Here is a 22,978-nt window from a genome sequence, read left to right on the forward strand (position 1 = left end):
TGTGAAGTTATGTTTGGACCATGGTACTGTGCAAACGTTTTTGGAGCCATTGCCAGGGAGAGAACGAACAACAAATTTTACAACCTCAGAGTAACAATTTCGCATGTATCAAGTTTTTGGCGCCGTTGCCGGGGATTGTTCGAGTTTGGACAACTGACGGTTCATCTTGTTGCTCAGATTAGGTAATTTTCTTTTTGTTTTATTTTCAAAAATTTCTCAAAAAAATCTTTCAAAAATTTCTCATCTGTTTTCGAAAATTATTCTAAAATTTTTTAAGAATGAATTCTAGTGTTTCATGAAGCATGTTGAAGCCTGACTGGCTGTAAAGCCATGTCTAAATTCATTTGGAGTGGGGCTTCCAACCCAACATTATCAAGAGCAAGCTAGTTGTTGCTAATCCACCTGCTGCTGTTCCTGATCCACTTGATTTACATGCTAAAGCTTGACTGACTATTAAGCCATCTCTAACCCTCAGATTGGAGCTTTAGACTAAGAGTGCAAGATTCCTGGAGTTCATATTAAAAATTTTGGAATCCTTATTTTTCTTTTTCACAAATAATTTTTGAAAAATACAAAAAAATTATAAAATCATAAAAATCAAAAATATTTTGTGTTTCTTGTTTGAGTCTTGAGTCAATTTTTAAGTTTGGTGTCAATTGCATTTTTTTCTAAAAATTCTTTGCATTTTTCGAAAATTCATGCATTCATAGTGTTCTTCATGATCTTCAAGTTGTTCTTAGCCAGTCTTCTTGTTTGATCTTCATATTTTCTTGTTTTGTGTCTTTTCTTATTTTTCATGTGCATTTTCGCATTCATAGTATCTGAACATGAAAGATTTCTAAGTTTGGTGTCTTGCATGTTTTCTTTGCATTGAAAATTTTTCAAAAATATGTTCTTGATGTTCATCATGATCTTCAAAGTGTTCTTGGTGTTCATCTTGACATTCATAGCATTCTTGCATGCATTCATTTTTTTGATCCAAAATTTTCATGCATTGCATCATTTTCATGTTTTTTTCTCTCTCATCATTAAAAATTCAAAAATCAAAAAAATATCTTCTCCTTTTTCTTCTCATAAATTCGAAAATTTGAGTTGACTTTTTCAAAACTTTTTAAAATTTAGTTGTTTCTTATGAGTCAAATCAAATTTTTAATTTAAAAATCTTATCTTTTTCAAAATCTTTTTCAAAAATCAAATCTTTTTCATTTTTCTTATTTATTTTCGAAAATTATAAAAAAATTTTTCAAAAATCTTTTTCTTCATTTTATATCATAATTTTCGAAAATATCTTCAACAATTAATGTTTTGATTCAAAAAATTTCAAGTTTGTTACTTACTTGTTAAGAAAGATTCAAACTTTGAATTCTAGAATCATATCTTGTGATTTCTTGTGAATCAAGTCATTAATTGTGATTTTAAAAATTAAATCTTTTTCAAAACTAATTTCAATCATATCTTTTCAAAAATATCTTTTTATCTTTTTTCAAAATCATATATTTTTAATCATATCTTTTTAAAACATATCTTTTTCAAAAATTTGATTTTAAAATATCTTTTCTAACTTCTTATCTTCTTATCTTTTCAAAAATTGATTTTCAAAATTTGTTTCAACTAACTAACTAACTTTTTGTTTGTTTCTTATCTTTTTCAAAACTACCTAACTAACTCTCTCTCTCTAATTTTCGAAAATATCTCCCTCTTTTTCAAAAAATTCTTTTTAATTAACTAATTGTTTCAAAATTCAATTTTAATTTATTTCTTCTTTTAATTTTCGAAAATCACTAACCATTTTTCAAAAATAACTTTCGAAAGTTCTCTTTCTCTCTCATCTCCTTCTATTTATTTATTCATCTACTAACACTTCATCTCACCCAAATTCGAACCCCCTCTTCCATCTGTGTTCGAATTTTCTCTTCTTCCCTTCTTTACATTACATTCTTTTCTTCTTCTACTCACATAAGGGAACCTCTATACTTGGGCAAAAAGGATCCCTATTATTATTATTATTTTTCTGTTCTCTCTTTTTCATATGAGCAGGAGCAAGGACAAGAATATTCTTGTTGAAGTAGATCCAGAACCTGAAAGGACTCTGAAGAGGAAACTAAGAGAAGCTAAATTACAACAATCTAGCAAGCACCTTTCAGAAATTTTCGAACAAGAAGAGGAGATGGCAGCCGAAAATAATAATGCAAGGAGGATGCTTGGTGACTTTATTGCACCTAATTCCAATTTACATGGAAGCAGCATCTCCATCCCCACCATTGGAGCAAACAATTTTGAGCTGAAACCTCAATTAGTTTCTCTGATGCAACAAAACTGCAAGTTTCATGGACTTCCATCTGAAGATCCTTTTCAGTTCTTAACTGAATTCTTGTAGATATGTGATACTGTTAAGACTAATGGAGTAGATCCTGAAGTCTACAGGCTCATGCTTTTCCCATTTGCTGTAAGAGACAGAGCTAGAATCTGGTTGGACTCTCAACCTAAGGATAGCCTGAACTCTTGGGATAAGCTGGTCACGGCTTTCTTAGCCAAGTTCTTTCCTCCTCAAAAGCTGAGCAAGCTTAGAGTGGATGTTCACACCTTCAGACAGAAGGAAGGTAAATCCCTCTATGAAGCTTGGGAGAGATACAAGCAACTGACCAAAAAGTGTCCTTCTGACATGCTTTCAGAATGGACCATCCTGGATATATTCTATGATGGTCTATTTGAATTAGCTAAGATGTCATTGGATACTTCTGCAGGTGGATCCATTCACCTAAAGAAAACGCCTGCAGAAGCTCAAGAACTTATTGACATGGTTGCTAATAACCAGTTCATGTACACTTCTGAGAGGAATCCTGTAAGTAATGGGACGCCTCAGAAGAAGGGAGTTCTTGAAATTGATACTCTGAATGCCATATTGGCTCAGAACAAAATATTGACTCAGCAAGTCAATATGATTTCTCAGAGTCTGAATGGAATGCAAGCTGCATCCAACAATACTCAAGAGGCATCTGCTGAAGAAGAAGCTTATGATCCTGAAAACCCTGCAATAGCAGAGGTGAATTACATGGGTGAACCATATGGAAACACCTATAATCTCTCATGGACAAATCACCCAAATCTCTCATGGAAGGATCAACAAAATCCTCAACAAGGCTTTAATAATGGTGGAAGAAACAGGTTTAACAATAGTAAACCTTTTCCATCATCCACTCAGCAACAGACAGAGAACTCTGAACAAAATACCTCTAATTTAGCAAGCTTAGTCTCTGATCTGTCCAAGGCCACTGTAAGTTTCATGAATGAAACAAGGTCCTCAATTAGAAATTTGGAGGCACAAGTGGGCCAGCTGAGTAAAAGGATCACTAAAACCCCTCCTAGTACTCTCCCAAGCAATACAGAAGAAAATCCAAAAGGAGAGTGCAAGGCCATTGATATAACCATCATGGCCGAATCCAAAGAGGAAGGGGAGGACGTGAATCCCAAGGAGGAAGATCTCCTGGGACATCCAGTGATCAATAAGGAGTTTCCCTCTGAGGAACCAAAGGACTCTGAGGCTCATCTAGAGACCATAGAGATTCCATTGAACCTCCTTACACCCTTCATGAGCTCTGATGAGTATTCTTCTTCTGAAGAGAATGAGGATGTTACTGAAGAGCAAGTTGCCAAGTTTCTTGGTGCTATCATGAAGCTGAATGCCAATTTATTTGGTAATGAGACTTGGGGAGATGAACCTCCCCTGTTCACCAATGAACTAAATGCATTGGATCAACTGAGATTGCCTCAGAAGAAATAGGATCCTGGAAAGTTCCTAATACCTTGTACCATAGGCACCATGACCTTTGAGAAGGCTCTATGTGACCTTGGGTTAGGAATAAATCTCATGCCACTCTCTGTAATGGAGAAACTGGGAATCTTTGAGGTACAAGCTACCAGAATCTCAGTAGAGATGGCAGACAATTCAAGAAAAGAGGCTTATGGACAAGTAGGGGACGTACTAGTAAAGGTTGAAGGCCTTTACATCCCTGCTGATCTCATAATCCTAGATACTGGGAAGGATGAGGATGAATCCATCATTCTTGGAAGACCCTTCCTAGCCACAGCAAGAGCTGTGATTGATGTTAACAGAGGTGAACTAGTCCTTCAATTGAATGAGGACTCCCTTGAGTTTAAAACTCAAGGACATCCTTCTGTAAACATGGAAAAGAGGCACAGTAAGCTTCTCTCAAAACAGAGTCAACCAGAGCCCCCACAGTAAAACTCTAAGTTTGGTGTTGGGAGGCCACAACCAAACTCTAAGTTTGGTGTTGAACTCCCATATCCAAACTCTAAGTTTGGTGTTGGGGAATCTCAACAATGCTCTGAACTTCTATGAGGCTCCATGAGAGCCCACTGTCAAGCTATTGATATTAAAGAAGCGCTTGTTGGGAGGCAACCCAATTTTTATTTAATCATATTTTTATTGTTATTTCATGTTTTATTAGGTTCATGATCATGTGGAGTCACAAAATAAATATAAAAATTGAAAACAGAATCAAAAACAGCAAAAGAAAAATCACACCCTGGAGGAGGATCTTACTCGCGTTTAAACGCCAGTAAGGAGCATCTGTCTGGCGTTCAACGCCAGAACAGAGCATGTTTCTGGCGTTGAACGCCAGAAACAAGCAGCATTCTGGCGTTCAGACGCCAGAAATGCACAGTGAGGAAAGCTGGAGCTGAACGCCAGAAACAAGCATCTGGCTGGCGTTCAACGCCAGAAATATGCTGCATCTGGGCACTGAACGCCCAGAACAAGCATCAATTCGGCGTTTAAACGCCAGAATTGTATGCAAAGGCGTTTTACATGCCTAATGGGTGCAGGGATGTAAATCCTTCACACCTCAGGATCTGTGGACACCACAGAATCATCTCAGGATCTGTGAATCTCACAGGATCTCCACCCACCTCACCCTCTCTCTCTCCATTCATGGTCATCCCTTCTGTTTTCCATTCACCACTCACATCCATACACATATCCCTCCATCTCCTCCATATCTTCTTCTTCTTCTTCTATTCTTTCTTCTTTTGCTCGAGGGCGAGCAACATTCTAAGTTTGGTGTGGTAAAAGCATAAGCTTTTTGTTTTTCCATTACCATTAATGGCAACTAAGACCGGAGAAACCTCTAGAAAAGGGAAAGGGAAGACAAAGGCTTCCACCTCTGAGTCATGGGAGATGGAAAGATTCATCTCAAAGGGTCTATAGCTCAGTGGTAGAACATGTGGCTGCAAATTAAGAGATCCCTGAGATACCTCAGGGGATACACTTCCCTCCACATAATTATTGGAAGCAACTGAGGATAAAAATATCAAAAATCACTAGGGATCAAGCCACAAAGGCAAGGAAGAGACATAGAAGAGCTCAAGGACATCATTGGTTCCTCAAGAAGGAAATGCCACCATCACTAAGGTGGACTCATTCCTTGTTCTTACATTCTCTGTTTTTCGTTTTCTATGTTAAATGTTATCCATGTTTGTGTCTTCATTACATGATCATTAGTATTTAAGTGTCTATGCCTTAAAGTAGTGAATATGAATCCATCACCTCTCTTAAATGAAAATGTTTTAATTCAAAAGAACAAGAAGTACATGAGTTTCAAATTTATCCTTGAACTTAGTTTAATTATATTGATGTGGTGACAATACTTTTTGTTTTCTGAATGAATGCTTGAACAATGCATGTGTCTTTTGAAGTTGTTGTTTAAGAATGTTAAATATGTTGGCTCTTGAAAGAATGATGAACAGGAGACATGTTATTTGATAATCTGAAAAATCATAAAAATGATTCTTGAAGCAAGAAAAAGCAGTAAAGAACAAAGCTTGAAAAAAAATAGCAAAAAAAAATAGAAAAAAAATAGAGAAAAAGCAAGCAGAAAAAGCCAAAGCTCTTAAAACCAAAAGGCAAGAGCAAAAAGCCAATAACCCTTAAAACCAAAAGGCAAGGGTAAATAAAAAGGATCCCAAGGCTTTGAGCATTAGTGGATAGGAGGGCCTAAAGGAATAAAATCCCGACCTAAGCGGCTAAACCAAGCTGTCCCTAACCATGTGCTTGTGGCGTGAAGGTGTCAAGTGAAAACTTGAGACTGAGCGGTTAAAGTCAAGGTCCAAAGCAAAAGAAGAGTGTGCTTAAGAACCATGGACACCTCTAATTGGGGACTTTAGCAAAGCTGAGTCACAATCTGAAAAGCTTCACCCAATTATGTGTCTGTGGCATTTATGTATCTGGTGGTAATACTGGAAAACAAAGTGCTTAGGGCCACGGCCAAGACTCATAAAGTAGCTGTGTTCAAGAATCAACATACTGAACTAGGAGAATCAATAACACTATCTGAACTCTGAGTTCCTATAGATGCCAATCATTCTGAACTTCAATGGATAAAGTGAGATGCCAAAACTATTCAAGAGGCAAAAAGCTACAAGTCCCGCTCATCTTATTGGAGCTATGTTTCATTGATATTTTGGAATTTATAGTATATTCTCTTCTTTTTATCCTATTTTATTTTCAGTTGCTTGGGGACAAGCAACAATTTAAGTTTGGTGTTGTGATGAGCGGATAATTTATACGCTTTTTGGCATTGTTTTTAGTATGTTTTTAGTAGAATCTAGTTACTTTTAGGGATGTTTTCATTAGTTTTTATGTTAAATTCACATTTCTAGACTTTACTATGAGTTTGTGTGTTTTTCTGGGATTTCAGGTATTTTCTGGCTGAAATTGAGGGACTTGAGCAAAAATCAGATTCAGAGGTTGAAGAAGGACTGCTGATGCTGTTGGATTCTGACCTCTCTGCACTCAAAGTGAATTTTCTGAAGCTACCGAACTTAAAATGGCGCGCTTCCAATTGCGTTGGAAAGTAGACATCCAGGGCTTTTCAACAATATATAATAGTCCATACTTTGGCCGCGTTTAGATGACGCAAAAGGGCATTGAACGCCAGTTCTACGCTGCAGTCTGGAGTTAAATGCCAGAAACACGTCACGAACCAGAGTTGAACGCCAGAAACACGTTACAACCTGGCGTTCAACTCCAGAAAGAGCCTCTGCACGTGTAACATTCAAGCTCAGCCCAAGCACACACCAAGTGGGCCCCGGAAGTAGATTTATGCATCAATTACTGACTTCTGAAAAACCTTAGTAGCTAGTTTAGTATAAATAGGACTTCTTACTATTGTATTAGACATCTTATGATTTTTAGTTCATCTTCGGATCATATTGATCACGTTTGGGGGCTGGCCATTCGGCCATGCCTGAACCTTTCACTTATGTATTTTTAACGGTAGAGTTTCTACACTCCATAGATTAAGGTGTGGAGCTCTGCTGTTCCTCATGAATTAATGCAAAGTACTACTATTTTTCTATTCAATTCAACTTATTCCGCTTCTAAGATATTCATTCGCACTTCAATATGAATGTGATGAACGTGACAATCATCATCATTCCCCCACGAATGTGTGCCTGACAACCACTTCCGTTCCACCTTAGATTGAATGAATATCTCTTGGATCTCTTAATCAGAATTTTCGTGGTATAAGCTAGATTGATGGCGGCATTCATGAGAATCTGGAAAGTCTAAACCTTGTCTGTGGTATTTCGAGTAGGATTCTGGGATTGAATGACTGTGACGAGCTTCAAACTCGCGAGTGCTGGCCGTAGTGACAGACGCAAAAGGAGGGTGAATCCTATTCCAGTATGATCGAGAACCTCAGATGATTAGCCGTGCCGTGACAGAGCATTTGGACCTTTTTCACAAGAGGATGGGATGTAGCCATTGACAATGGTGATGTCCTTACATAAAGCCAGCCATGGAAAGGAGTAGGACTGATTGGATGAAGACAGCAGGAAAGCAGAAGTTCAGAGGAACGAAAGCATCTCTATACGCTTATCTGAAATTCTAACCAATGAATTATATAAGTATTTCTATCTTTATTTTCTATTTACTTATTATTATTATTTGAAAACTCTATAACCATTTGATATCCGCCTGACTGAGATTTACAAGGTGGCCATAGCTTGCTTCAAGCCGACAATCTCCGTGGGATAGACCCTTACTCACGTAAGGTTTTATTACTTGGACGACCCAGTGCACTTGCTGGTTAGTTGTGCGAAGTTGTGAAGTAATGTTTGGACCATGGTACTGTGCACATGTTTTTGGAGCCATTGCCAGGGAGAGAACGAACAACAAATTTTACAACCTCAGAGTAACAATTTCGCATGTATCACTAGGGCTTACAGAATTGAGTAAATGATGTAGAAATCCACTTCCGGGGCCCACTTGGTGTGTGCTTGGGCTGAGCTTGAAGTTTACACGTGGAGAGGTCATTCTTGGAGTTGAACGCCAGTTTGTAACGTGTTTCTGGCGTTGAACTCCATTTTGCAACTTGTTTCTGGCGCTGAACGCCAGACTGCAACATGGAACTGGCGTTCAACGCCAGTTTGCATCATCTAAACTCGGGCAAAGGATGGACTATTATATATTGCTGGAAAGCCCTGGATGTCTACTTTCCAACGCAATTAGAAGCACGCCATTAGAAGGTCTGTAGTTGCAGAAAATTCACTTTGAGTGCAGGGAGGTCAGAATCCAACAGCATCTGCAGTCCTTCTTCAACCTCTGAATCTGATTTTTGCTCAGGTCCCTCAATTTTAGCCAGAAAATACCTGAAATCACAGAAAAATATACAAACTCATAGTAAAGTCCAGAAATGTGAATTTTAATTAAAAACTAATAAAAATATACTAAAAACTAACTAAATCATACTGAAAACATACTAAAAATAATGCCAAAAAGCGTATAAATTATCCGCTCATCAGTGGCTGATTTGATTCATTCTATTCATGCCTAACTTACATTAAGTCACATAGATCATGAGGTTTTCAATTCTTGATTCAACTTGTGACTTTCATGCCTCATTGGAATTTGGTGTTTGAATGTTCTTTGGCTTACTTGTTTCTTTATGTTTCTAACTTAATCAACACCAAATTGTTTTAATTTATGCCAATTACTTATGATTGATATTTACTTGATTATGTACTCTACATATATATGTGCATTACTTGTTTTGGCATCTTGAATTTTTTTAGAAGTGAATAGAAACTTGCTTGTTTTGAAATTTTTTGAAACTTTTTGGAATTAAGGAACTTTTGACTATGCACCTAACTTTTGAATTTTTGCTTGTTTTCATTTCTCTAACTAATTTTTTTTTCTTTTTTTTCCCTCCCTTTCACTTGATTTTCTACCTTTGCTTCCTTTTCAACTAATTTTTCTTTTTCTTTGCCTAACTTTTAACTTTGCTTGTCTTTTTCATCTAACTTTTCTTTTCACTTTCAATTAACCGTTTTCCTTTTTACTAACATAACTTTTAACTTTTAACTTTCTTTTTACTTTTCAACTAACATTAACTTCTAACTTTCTTTGCTTACTTGTGATGCTAATTTACTTCTATGCATTGAATAGTTCAAGTGAATTTTTAAATTGACCATAAACTTGAAATTCTTTGGAAAATTTGAGCCTCTTTTGCATAAACTCACAAGTTTGAAAGTTTTTAATCTATGTGGCTGGTGTGCGAAATCTTGATCATTCCATTCCTTGGTAACGGCGCTAAAAACTCAACACGCACGTTCATGATCTTATATCTATTTCACAACTTCGTACAACTAACCAGCAAGTGCACTGGGTCGTCCAAGTAATACCTTACATGAGTAAGGGTCGATCCCACGGAGATTGTCGGCTTGAAGCAAGCTATGGTCACTTTGTAAATCTCAGTCAGGCGGATTAACTTGTATTAAGAAATTATAGTGGATGAAAATAAATAAAATATAAAATAGGATAGTGGTACTTATGTAATTCATTGGTGAGAATTTCAGATAAGCGTATAGAGATGCTTTCGTTCCTCTGATCTCTGCTTTCCTGCTGTCTTCATCCAATCAATCCTACTCCTTTCCATGGCAAGATTTATGTAGGGCATCACCATTGTCAATGGCTACATCCCATCCTCCTGTGAAAATGGTCCAATGCGCTGTCACTGCATGGCTAATCATCTGTCGGTTCTCGATCATACTGGAATAGGATTTACTATCCTTTTGCATCTGTCACTACGCCCAGCACTCGCGAGTTTGAAGCTCGTCACAACCATTCCTTTCCAGATCCTACTCGGAATACCACAGACAAAGTTTAGACTTTCCGGATCTCAGGAATGGCCATCCATGGGTTCTAACTTATACCACGAAGACGCTAATAACTCGGACTCGTTCCCCTGTATTAGATATCCAAGAGATATCCATTCAATCGAAGGTGGAACGGAAGTGGTTGTCAGGCACGCGTTCATAGGGGAATGATGATGACTTTGTCACGATCATCACATTCATGTTGAAGTGCGAATGAATATCTTAGAAGCGGAATAAGTTGAATTGAATAGAAAAACAGTAGTACTTTGCATTAATCTTTGAGGAATAGCAGAGCTCCACACCTTAATCTATGGTGTGTAGAAACTCTACCATTGAAAAATACATAAGTGAAAGGTTCAGGCATGGCCAAATGGCCAGCACCCAAACGTGATCTAAAAATGAAACTAAAGATGTAAATACAATAGTAAAAAGTCCTATTTATACTAAACTAGTTACTAGGGTTTACAGAATTGAGTAAATGATGTAGAAATCCACTTCCGGGGCCCACTTGGTGTGTGCTTGGGCTGAGCTTGAAGTTTACACGTGGAGAGGTCATTCTTGGAGTTGAACGCCAGTTTGTAACGTGTTTCTGGCGTTGAACTCCACTTTGTAACTTGTTTCTGGCGCTGAACGCCAGACTGCAACATGGAACTGGCGTTCAACGCCAGTTTGCATCATCTAAACTTGGGCAAAGGATGGACTATTATATATTGCTGGAAAGCCCTGGATGTCTACTTTCCAACGCAATTAGAAGCACGCCATTAGAAAGTCTGTAGCTGCAGAAAATTCACTTTGAGTGCAGGGAGGTCAGAATCCAACAGCATCTGCAGTCCTTCTTCAACCTCTGAATCTGATTTTTGCTCAGGTCCCTCAATTTCAGCCAGAAAATACCTGAAATCACAGAAAAACATACAAACTCATAGTAAAGTCCAGAAATGTGAATTTTAATTAAAAACTAATAAAAATATACTAAAAACTAACTAAATCATACTGAAAACATACTAAAAACAATGCCAAAAAGCGTATAAATTATCCGCTCATCAGTGGCTGATTTGATTCATTCTATTCATGCCTAACTTACATTAGGTCACATAGATCATGAGGTTTTCAATTCTTGATTCAACTTGTGACTTCCATGCCTCATTGGAATTTGGTGTTTGAATGTTCTTTGGCTTACTTGTTTCTTTATGTTTCTAACTTAATCAACACCAAATTGTTTTAATTTATGCCAATTACTTATGATTGATATTTACTTGATTATGTACTCTACACATATATGTGCATTACTTGTTTTGGCATCTTGAATTTTTTTGAGAAGTGAATAGAAACTTGCTTGTTTTGAAATTTTTTGAAACTTTTTGGAATTAAGGAACTTTTGACTATGCACCTAACTTTTGAATTTTTGCTTGTTTTCATTTCTCTAACTAATTTTTTTTTATTTTTTTTCCCTCCCTTTCACTTGATTTTCTACCTTTGCTTCCTTTGCAACTAATTTTTCTTTTTCTTTGCCTAACTTTTAACTTTGCTTGTCTTTTTCATCTAACTTTTCTTTTCACTTTCAATTAACCATTTTCCTTTTTACTAACATAACTTTTAACTTTTAACTTTCTTTTTACTTTTCAACTAACATTAACTTTTAACTTTTAACTGTTTTTTTTCTCTTTGTGCATAGTAACAATGCTCCTTCCTTCTTTTATTCTTTGATAAACAAGCAAGTTAGCTTTCCTCATGTCCTGAATTTGATTGGAAGTTGTTTGTGTTTGATTTAATTTGATTCTCATGTATGCTTCCATTCAAATTTTTATTATCTGTTCACTTCATATGCTGTTTTGTAACTTAGCTCTTTCCTTTTCAGCATCACCATCACTCTTGCAGCCACTCTATCGCCTAACCCACCAGTTGAAGGTGGAGGTGACACAGTGACGACTCCTTCCACTCCGCATGATCATGTACATTTTAAGTGTGGGGAGGTTGTCCAACTTTAGCAATGCATTTTGGGTGACAATCTTCATTTCCGAACACTTTTAGTGTAGTTTCTTTTTTATGTTTGTTTGGTACTTTGTATATATTTTATCCTTTTGAGAAACATTTTACTTAGTTGATTGCACTTTTTAATTTTGCTTGTACATAACTTAGTATTATATAGTAGTTATGCATATTTTGATATTTTGCTCTTAATTTTGGCTTGTACATATGTTTTTTTTGGTTCTTTGTCTTGATTGTGATTTGGATGATGTGATAATTGCACCTAGTTTGATTTCCTATACACTTGCTATTTTGGTTTGATTCAAATTAGGAATTAAACTTAGGATTTTTGACTTTTTCCATCCAATCACACTATATACATATATAGAATAAATGTTAGTCAATTTAATGAAATTTCCAAGAAACTTATTTTTTTATAGGGCATTAAAATTTAAATTGAATTGAGTTGAAATTTTTCATTGAAACTTGCATGATTTATACATTGTGGAATATGGTTTTTGAGTTAAAGAACATACAAATTGTGAGTTTTTGAGCCTTATTGTGTGGTTACATCATTCGACCACTTATTTTCATTCTTGTATGTTGCTCTTCTTTAATTTCCCTTTTATTTATATTAGTTATAAGTTAAATTTTCATTTTTAGTTATGTTTATTTTGTTTAATTTATGGTTTAGTTGTTCAATAATTTTTGGAGTAGAAAAAAAAAGAGAAATCGACGCCCAAGCATCTATGACGCGCATGCGTCGTGTGTGTATGTGCAACATATTGAAAATGAACAGAGAGTTGCGCGAGAGCCGAGCGGGAGGGGTGCTAAGCACACAGCCAGACCCACGCATATGCGTCCCCTGCGTTTTTACCATCCACGCGTAAGCGTCAGTGACGCGTACGCGTGGACATGAAAATCGGCGTAAAAGAGTGCATTGAACAGAAAGTTGGGCGGCCTGGGTGCTGGAATCGCGCGAGTAATCACGTGTACGCGTGACCGACGCTCACGCGTCAGAATGCATTTTTCGCCATCCACGCGTACGCGTGGACGACGCTTACACGTCGCATGGCCATTTCTGTTTTTACGCATACGCGTGATGCATGCGCGCGTGTCGCGTCCGTTTCTTGTTCTCTTATCATTTCTCTTTATTTCTTCCTCCTTTCTTACTTTCTTCTTCTTAATTTTTTTACATTTTCATCCTTATTCTCTTTCATTCTCTTTTACATACTGCATTTGCATACTTTCCTTCATTACATTTTAATTTTATTCATACTTTTATCTTCTCTTCTGATTTCCTATTTTACCATTGGTGTTAAATGTTCTTATTCAACTGTTGCATCTTTTCTTGAATTATTTTGGTGCTTCGTGACTTGTTTTAAATTTTAGGTATTATTAATTATAAGTCAATGCTAATTTTTATGACACTTGTATTCCATTTGCATTGATATGCACTTATACTATCTTGCATTACCCACACTCTCCCCCTTTGTTGCAATTTTTGCACTATTGATATGCCATTTGCTTCTACTATTTTCCTCACGCACATGTTGTAGCTACAACGTAGTTGAGGCCTTCATTATTTGGCATTAACCCACCCATACTTTATTTGTTTTCTTATCTTTGTTTCTGGGTTACTTTTCTTCCTTTTTCTCTTCTTTCAGGATGGCCATCAAGAAGGAAAATAGAAGACTTTTACATGGGGCAACAGACAAGTCCCTCTGCACAGCCTTTGGAGAAAAGCATCAGTTGGAGCCACCCGTCCACTTACACATCTTTGCATGCACCGAGGACGGTGCAATCTTTAAGTGTGGGGAGGTCGATACCGATCTCCGTGGGTTAGTTACTTTCTTTTTTCAACACCAATGTTTAATTTGTTAGTTGTTGCATTTGCATGTTTGAGTGCATGTTTGTTTGATTTTGTGCATATTCTACCACTGCTTGGTCGAAGTGATGAATTCTTTTCCCAGAAATTATTTTATAGCATTTCACTAATTTGAATTAAAATTTTTACTGAACTTTTTTGAAGAAACATTATATTGGAACATGGTTTAGAGTTCGAACGCACAAAGCCAGTAAGATTTTGAGCCTATTCGATTGGTTGCATTTTATCAACTAATGTTTTATTTTTGGTGTGTGTTGTTCTCTTTAAAATTGTAATCTATGTCTTGCTTGATTCTATATTTCCATTATTTGATGTATGCATGCACTTACATGATTGAGGCCTTGTTTCACTGAGCTTACATACCCATATGGTCTTAACATTTACATTATCCTTTGTAAACTAATGTTGAGCCTACTTATCCCATTTATTCTTTACTTTAACTCATCCCAAACTCTAAGCGAAAAATAATAATGTCCTTAATTTGAATCCTTGGTTAGCTTAGACAAGTGAGAGTGTTAATGATTTAAGTGTGGAAAAGTTGGGTTTGCCAATATTTGGTTTGAGAATTGGGTGTTGTATATTCTTGTGAAAATGTGCAAAATAACAGTTGAGCATATCTTCTTGTATTCAATAATTTAATCATATGCATTGAGAAAAACAAAAGAAAAGAAAAGAAAAAAAAACATAAAAAAAAGAGGAGAAAAAGAAAAGAAAAAGAGCAAATAATAAAAGGGGACAAAATACCCCAAAGTAAATTGTGGTAGCAATGCATACGAGTTGTACTCAAATTGGAATGCATGAATATGTGGCAAAACATAGTTAATGGGTAGTTAGGCTTTATATTATGATTACATGGATTGTCCAAAGTTAGGTGAGAAGTTTAGGTTAATTAAGGATTCAGATTTTAGTCCATTTGACCGAATACAATCCTACCTTGACCTTGACCCCATTACAACCATTGAAAAGACCTCTTGATATGTGTATTTGTGCATTAAATTTTTGTTGATTGGTAGAAGAAAAGCAAGCTTTAGAAAGCAAGATTAGTAGAGAACCGAGAGAATCGACCATTAACACTTGAGTGATTAGACTGTATACACTTCCAGTGAGGGTTCGATACTCAATTCTTTATTCCCGGCTTTCACGAGCTTTCTTCTTGCAAGTCTACTTGTACTTTATTTTTGAGATTTGATTTAGTGGAATCTAGTTTATATTTGTTCTTGGAAGAATTATTTACTTTTAACCAAGTAGGTGAAGAATGAAACTCTCGCGCGATCTAGAATTTTTGCAAATAAATTCCCGTTGTAAGTATAGCTTCTAAACTGACAAGAATTTCTTTCTTACAAAAGTTTTGGTTGTCACAAGTAACAAATCCCTTTGAAATTGATAACCGAAGTATTTAACCTCGGGTCGTCTTCTCAAGGAATTGCAGGGAGGTGTTCTTATTATTGGTTATGAGTCTTGTAAATTGGGGGTTTTGAAAGTAAGGAACAGGTAATTTAAATGACAAGTAAAATAAATTAACAATAATAAAATCTCTTGGCAAGGTATAAGAATTGGAAGTCCTATCCTAGTTATCCTTATCAATTGTGATGAGAATTGGCTTTTTCTCCCACTTAGTTAACCTTTACTAAATAAAGAAAAGTCAAGTGGACTAATTAGTTTAATCCTCAAGTCCTAGTCAATCCCTGTAGGAAGACTAGCTTTAGAGCGATCTAGATCAATTAGTAATATGCCAATTTCAACCACTGCTTTATTTGATAACTCAAGCGTCACCAATTACTTAACCAGAGCCAAAAGGGAAGAGAATCTACTCGAATGAAAATAATTTGGATAAATCAAAAGCATTCATAGCTTAAATAAAACAATCTTATAACTGAAATACCTCAAATTATATTAAATAGAATATTCAAATCTAACATGGAAAAGTTCATAAATTAATTTGGCTAAAAAGAGAATCAACAAGAAAAATAGAATAAACTAATAAGCTAGAACAAATAAAAGTAGAATAGAAGTTAAATTAAAGGAACATTGAACCTGGAACTCAGAAGAAATTGTAAGTTGAAATAATAAGAAATCCTAATTCCTTTAACAGGAATCCTAATCCTAAATCCTAAGAGAGAGGAGAGAGCCCCTCTCTCTCTCTTAAAACTACATCTAAATTATGAAAAGTGAATTATGAGTCGATGATCATGAATGAATGGATTCCCCCACTTTATAGCTTCTAATATGTGTTTTCTGGGCCGAAAACTGGGTCAAAAACAGCCCAGAAATCTGCCACGCTGATTTCCGTCACTGCAACGCGTCCGCATGGAGCACGCGTTCGCGTCACCTAGTGTCAGGGCAACTATGGCAAATTATATATCAAATCGAAGCTGAGGACGTTAGCTTTCCAACGCAACTGAAACCGCCTCATTTGAACCTCTGTATCTCAAGTTATGATTGTTTTAGTGCGAGAGGGTCAGGCTGACAGCTTTGCAGTTCCTTCAACTTCTTGCATTTTTTCCACTTTTGCATACTTCCTTTCCATCCTCTAAGTCATTCCTGTCCTGTAATCCCTGAAATCACTTAACACACATATCACGACATCTAATGGTAATAAGAGAGGATTAATATTAGCAAATATATGGCCAAAGAATCATGTTTTCAATCATAGCACAAATTCTGGGAAGGAATTGTGAAACCATGCAAATAGTATGAATAAGTGGGTAAAGAGTTGATAAAAACCACTCAATTAAGCATAAGATAAACCATAAAATAGTGGTTTATCAGTAAGCAATAGCATTTTACATTTAGTTGCATTCATATAGATAGGTCGCATTTCATACATTCTACCATTCCTCTTCACTCTTATAGTTTCTCTTGAGCTTAGCATGAGGACATGCTAATGTTTAAGTGTGGGGAGATTGATAAACCGCTATTTTACGGTTTATTTTATATTGAATTGAGCAGATTTTATCCATTATTCTCACACTTATGCATATGAATTGCGTGTTTTACATTTTCCTTCCTAATTCTGTGATATAGTTGAAAACATGTTTCCTAGGCCTTCAAATTGTCAATTTTTAATTACCCTTTATTACCATCCGATGCCGTGATCTGTGTGTTAAGTATTTTCAGGCTTTAAAGGGCAGGAATGGCTTAGAGGACAGAAAGGAAGCATGCAACAGTGGAAGGAACGTAAGAAAATGATGTTTTGAGAAGCTGGCGGCAACGCGTATGCGTGAGGGACGCATACGCGTGACAAGGATTTTTGCCAAACGATGCGTACGCATGAGTGACACGTACGCGTGACAGAGCGTCACGTGCTGCATTACACAGAAGACGCTAGGGGCAATTTCTGGGCTGTTTTTGGCCCAGTTCCAAGCTCGAAAACATCGATTAGAGGTTGCAGAGTGGGGGAATCAATCACACAACAATTCATTCACATAATTTTAGGTTTTAGATGTAGTTTTCTAGAGAGATAAACTCTCTCCTCTATCTAGGTTTTAGGTCTTAGTTTTATTCCTTTTCAATTTCTGAATTCTATCTTATTTTAATTTAGTTTTTCTTCTACTTTTATTGTTCTAGGATTCTAGTTTATTTATTTCCCTTATTGCTTACTTTATGTTGTCAATTTAGTTTATGAATTCTCATATTGGATTTGATTTCCTTATTAATGCAATTTGAAGTATTTCATATTTATTACTTCTTTTCTCATTTGTTGTTATTGATTTCTTGCAATTGGTTGTTTAGGATTTAATGTTCTCCTATTACTTTTCTATGCTTTTAATTTATGCCTTCCAAGTGTTTGATAAAATGCTTGGAACGATGTTAGAGTAGATTTTTCTCCTCTTGGCTTAGGTTGAGTAATTAGTGACTCTTGAGTTATCTAATGCTTTTGTTGATTGATAATTAGAAGTTGCTAGTTGATTTGAATTTCACTAAAGCTAGTCTTTCCTTAGGAGTTGACTAGGACTTGAGGAATCAAATTGATTTATCCACTTGACTTTCCTTCATAGGTAGAGGTTGACTAAGTGGGAGCAATGGACATTTGTCATCACAATTGATGAGGATAATGAGGATATGACTTCTAGTTCTCATACCTTGCCAAGAGCTTTATTAGCTATTTGTTTAATTCTTGCAATTTACATCTCTTGTTTCTTATTTCAAAAAATCCAAAAATATACTATCTCATAACCAATCCTGCAATTTCTTGAGAGACGACCCGAGGTTTAATACTTCGGTTATTTTTATTAGGTTTGCTTTAGTGACAAATAAATTAAATTTGACTGAGGTTTAATTGTCGGTTTAGATCTATACTTACAACACGCTTATTTTGTGAAATTCTTTACCGACGATTTTTCCACCATCACAGTGTCACAACCAAAACTTCCCAACTATCAAGCAAAGAGCTCAACAACAACAAAGCTTGCAATTCATCATTCAAAGTGATTTCATTATTTGTCAGTTGGTTCACCGTCTCCTGAAAAATGCTCAAGTGCTCTGGCATTGATTTACCTTCAGTGTACTTCATATTGACAAGCTTCCTAATCAAGAATGCTTTGTTTTGCACATTCTTCGTCTCATATAACTCCTTCAATTTGTTCCACATCTTCTCGACATTCGTTTCGGTGCCAACATGTGGATGCACGCTAAGATCAAGCGATTGCCTAATCAAAGCAACTGCCTTCTGATTTAGCTTCTTCCATTCAGCATCGGATTTAGAACTTTTGGATTTATCCCCCTCCACAAGATCATACAAGTCTTTGTTATACAACATATCTTCCATGATGATTTTCCAAATCGAGTAATTTTAGGAATTCTTTTTTTTTTTTTTTGGTAAGTAATTTTAGGAATTCAATTTGACTATATTTGGCCCATGAGTATTTTTCTCCATTTAATCAACACAGAGATAAACAACCAAAGCTCTAGATACTACTTTATTGGGAAAACTCAACACAGTAGGTTTAAAACAAGAACCTGTCTAATAGCGGAAGCACCAAAAATAATTTTCCCACAACCTGTGCGATTAAATAGGCAATACCAAAGATACTCTAGGCAGTAAATATAATGGCAGAATTTAAATAATCAGACACCAGAATTTTAACGTGGAAAAACCCCCAAAAGAGGGACAAAAAATCCACGGACCTAGTCTAGTAAAATCTTCCACTATCAGAATAATGAGTATACGAACAGTCTTCCTAGTGACACTAGGGCATCTCAACAATCAACAAAATACATCATCAAAACTGATAGAATTAACATAAACTCTCCACAAAGTGGGCATCTCAAATCAGGCAAAAGAAAAGGCAATACAACTAGCAAGTTATATCCTAATGTTCATCTCTACACCAGGAATAACATACTAAAATTTCATAAAAAATGGAGCAAATTTACCGATTTAATCGGATAAAAATGAGCTTGCCATTTTCCCCTAATTTGTTCTTCTCCCTCAATGAAACCACGTTTCTTCTTTTCTTTCATTCAAAATGAATGAGACTTCACACTTTCTCTCTCTCTCCCATTTTATTTCAAAATGAGGGTTTCAAAATCTCACTCTCTCTTCTTACCGTGGTTTATTAGCCATTCTTTTTATTTATTTATTTATTTATTAATTTTTTGTTTTAAAATTGTAGATCCCACTTAGTTGGGATCCATCAACAGATTTAATAGAGGACATGTGTTTATAACCATTCCTCAATTAGTGATCAAACATAATTTGTTAACATGATATTTCTAATTCTTAATCAAACATGAATAAAGGTATAGAAATTAGGAAATTAGATTAGATTACCTGGTAATAGAAAAAATGACATAAAATAAGACAACAATTGAGACATAAGTTAGAATCTAAGATAGTCTACAATACAAGTAAAAAACTTATTATTATAAAAGTCAAATCCAAAAGTAATTAAAATTACTTTCAACAAATACCAATTATTAGTGAAGAAGTCTCGAGTTTAATCTTATCTTAAGAGTTGCTTTCATTGGGAAACTTGCATTATTGAGTTTTCTTTTTCTTTCTTTTCTTTTTTTTTATTTTTTTTAATTTTTTTAATTGATTTTCAATGAATGATTGTTTACTTCTATCTTATCTTTGCACGCAGGATCAAATTGGAGTTAGCTCTTTATGAAAATTTTATCAATAGATAAGCAGTTTAATAAATTTTAATTATTAAGATCCACATATCATTCATTACATACAAGTTAATGCATTTATAAGGTGTAATTTTAAATGTTGATGTCTGTAGTTTATAATTTGAAAATTTTGATTTATTTTCTTAAAATTCTCTCTCCATTTTTGGTTTTTATTTTCTTTAATATATTTTATAAATACATATCTTTTCCTTTTCTTTTTTGTAATATTTGGTCATTTTATTTATTTTAAAAAAATTTATCAATCTTTGGTTCAACATTATTATAAGAACATGCATCTTCATCTTTTGTCGCTGTTTTTTTTCTGGTTTATTATTCTTTTATTCTTAATATATTGTTCTTCTTTTCAAAACAAAATAGATGAAAGAGAGATTTGAGTGATTGTTATTATGAATGAGAAAAAAGTATTTCACCGATTGCATGTTCTTAATCCATGTTGGTATGTTGGTCATCTTTTTTTTTTTTTTTTTTAGTTTATGCTTTAAGAATTGGCATTTATTGATCATTTCTTTAACTTTGAAGGACAAATATAGTATTCTTTTAAAACACAATTACACCATGGTTGATGATGCTTGAGAAAGTGATGTATTGCATTAGATGATTGACAATTGAAGGTGTAAATATTATTGTTGCTGGTGACACATTATTGGATTAACTTTAGATAACTGAATTTGAGACCCTTGATTCCTTACATATGAAAATGTCCAGGACTCCAGGTTCAACCATCCTAAATTTCTAACTACCAAGAATAACAGTAACAGCCACTCCATCACCAAGTTCAAGCTTTGCGATAGTAACAACTCTCGTTACTAACTCATTATCCTCTTTCACCTTCTCATAAAAAGTTACATATGGTATCTTTAAATTTGTTTTCCTACGTGCTTGTCTAATTAACAAAATTATTTTTCTTTGGTAACTATTTGTTTTTTTATTAATAAATGAGTAAAGGTGATATTCTATCCCTTCCAAGTTGTATGACAATTTGATTTCGAAAAGCAAACAATTGTGTAAGTAGGTAATGAAATGGAAGACGAAGTATTGGAGCTAAGCTTGGGTGTCGAATAAAGAAGACTGCACGAAAGGAGAATTTGAAATTTCGTGATATAATTTGCTTGAGGAGTGGATGAAATAGGTATGTACACTTTGTTTTATTGTGATCATGATTATTATTATAGGATAGTTTTATCTTCTTCGCTTGTTTTAGAGTAGTAATTTTTTTGAGTTGTTGGTCTGTTTAACAAGATAGTGATGGAGTTATGTTTTGTTTTAAGCCTTTGTAACTGTTGTTGCCCTCGTGTCTCTTAATAGATTTAATGGGTGATTTCTTATTAAAAAAAAAAATAAGATGGAGGCAAGAGAAGGTATTAACTCAAAGGTTATGGCAATAGGAGCATAAGGTACTTTTTTGGGTTTTTTTTTTCATTTGACAATTTTATTGTTTTAACTGTCGTTAATGTTATTGGCATTGATAATTACTATTATTGGTTTGAGAGAAATTTTGACATGGTATTAATATTTATTAAACTATGGCTTATGTGTGATTTTTTATTGGAGGATAGAGTGTGACTAAAGATTATTGTTATTATTTCTGATCAGGCACAAAAATTACATCAAGGAAGAATGGAGCTTCTACTACCTAAGGCTTTCATAGATTGTTTTTTTTTTTTTTTTTTTTTGGCTCAATTTATAAGATTGCAGGGATTTTATATATTGAGGCCCGTTCATTGAGACGATACTTATAAATTTTAATTTTTTTTATTATCATGTAACTCCTTTATAATTCTTCAACAAATCAATACTAAAAGATTTTTTGTTTGTTCAATTAGAGTTTTTGACATCTATATTTTCGTCATGATAAGTAATTTTATAATATTAATATTTGTAATTATCTAATGTATAGTGGGACTGCTTATTTTTTTTTTTTTTTTGAGAAAAAAAGGTATTATAATAAAAACAAGATTTGATTTAATCATAGACTTGAACAATATTCGTAAAAGACAAAAGGTGTAGTTAATTAATACAGAAATTATATAAAATTAAAATGCAACAAAAAAATGTTCTTTTTTTTTAAAGTAAACTATCTTTTCTTCTTTCATTAATTTTCTGTCTTAACAAATATTTAAAATTTGTTTAAGCATTGATAACATCTAAACATATAAAGAACATTTACACTCTAATTTCCTGTTCAAATTTATTGAATCAAGGTTTTTTGTGACAAAATTTTAAAAGATTGTCTAAAAGAGCAAGAAATCAAATTCAATTTTCTGTTCAATTTTATTGAATCAAGGTTCTTTTTTTTGGGCCAAATCTTAAAACATTGTCTAAAAGAGCAAGATTGAATTCAATCGCCGTGTGTTTAATAAGTAACAAATTTTAAGAGATAATTTTGATATCCATTTTTTCCCAATTTAACATTATTACTTATAAATAAAATTAAAAGTATTTTTTATATAAAAAACTAGATACAAAATAAATTAACTATTATTTCTATGAATTATGTTCTAAGTTGACTAATAGATTTATAATTTTTAATTCCGATAAAAATTGATATAAAATTGATATAAAAATCTCATACAATGCATTATTCAATAACATTTAAAAAAGCACATACAACTCAATCTCAAACTATTTTTTTTTATTCACCTCTCTCTCTTTCTGATATTATAAAACAAAATAACAAGTACTCTCTTTTTTACAAGACGCAAAATAATTGTTAATGTGTCTTTTTTCTACATATTTTCAATCTACATGCAAGTTTAGACTATAAAAGATTTGAAATAAATCATAAATCTTAAATATTCTTTTTCACGG

At 34.4% G+C, this 22,978-nt stretch overlaps 1 long non-coding RNA gene across 1 annotated transcript; it reads left to right on the forward strand.

The window, feature by feature from the left end:
• The first annotated feature begins 20,619 nt into the window (after positions 1-20,619).
• LOC148581096 (uncharacterized) lies at positions 20,620-21,989 on the forward strand. The gene is made up of 3 exons (XR_015883756.1): positions 20,620-21,299; positions 21,476-21,564; positions 21,764-21,989. It is a non-coding gene; the product is annotated as an uncharacterized LOC148581096 (long non-coding RNA).
• Positions 21,990-22,978: the final 989 nt, after the last annotated feature.

Source organism: Arachis ipaensis, chromosome B10 (assembly GCF_059453495.1).
Source record: "Arachis ipaensis isolate K30076 ecotype BB chromosome B10, ASM5945349v1, whole genome shotgun sequence".
NCBI lineage: Eukaryota > Viridiplantae > Streptophyta > Magnoliopsida > Fabales > Fabaceae > Arachis > Arachis ipaensis.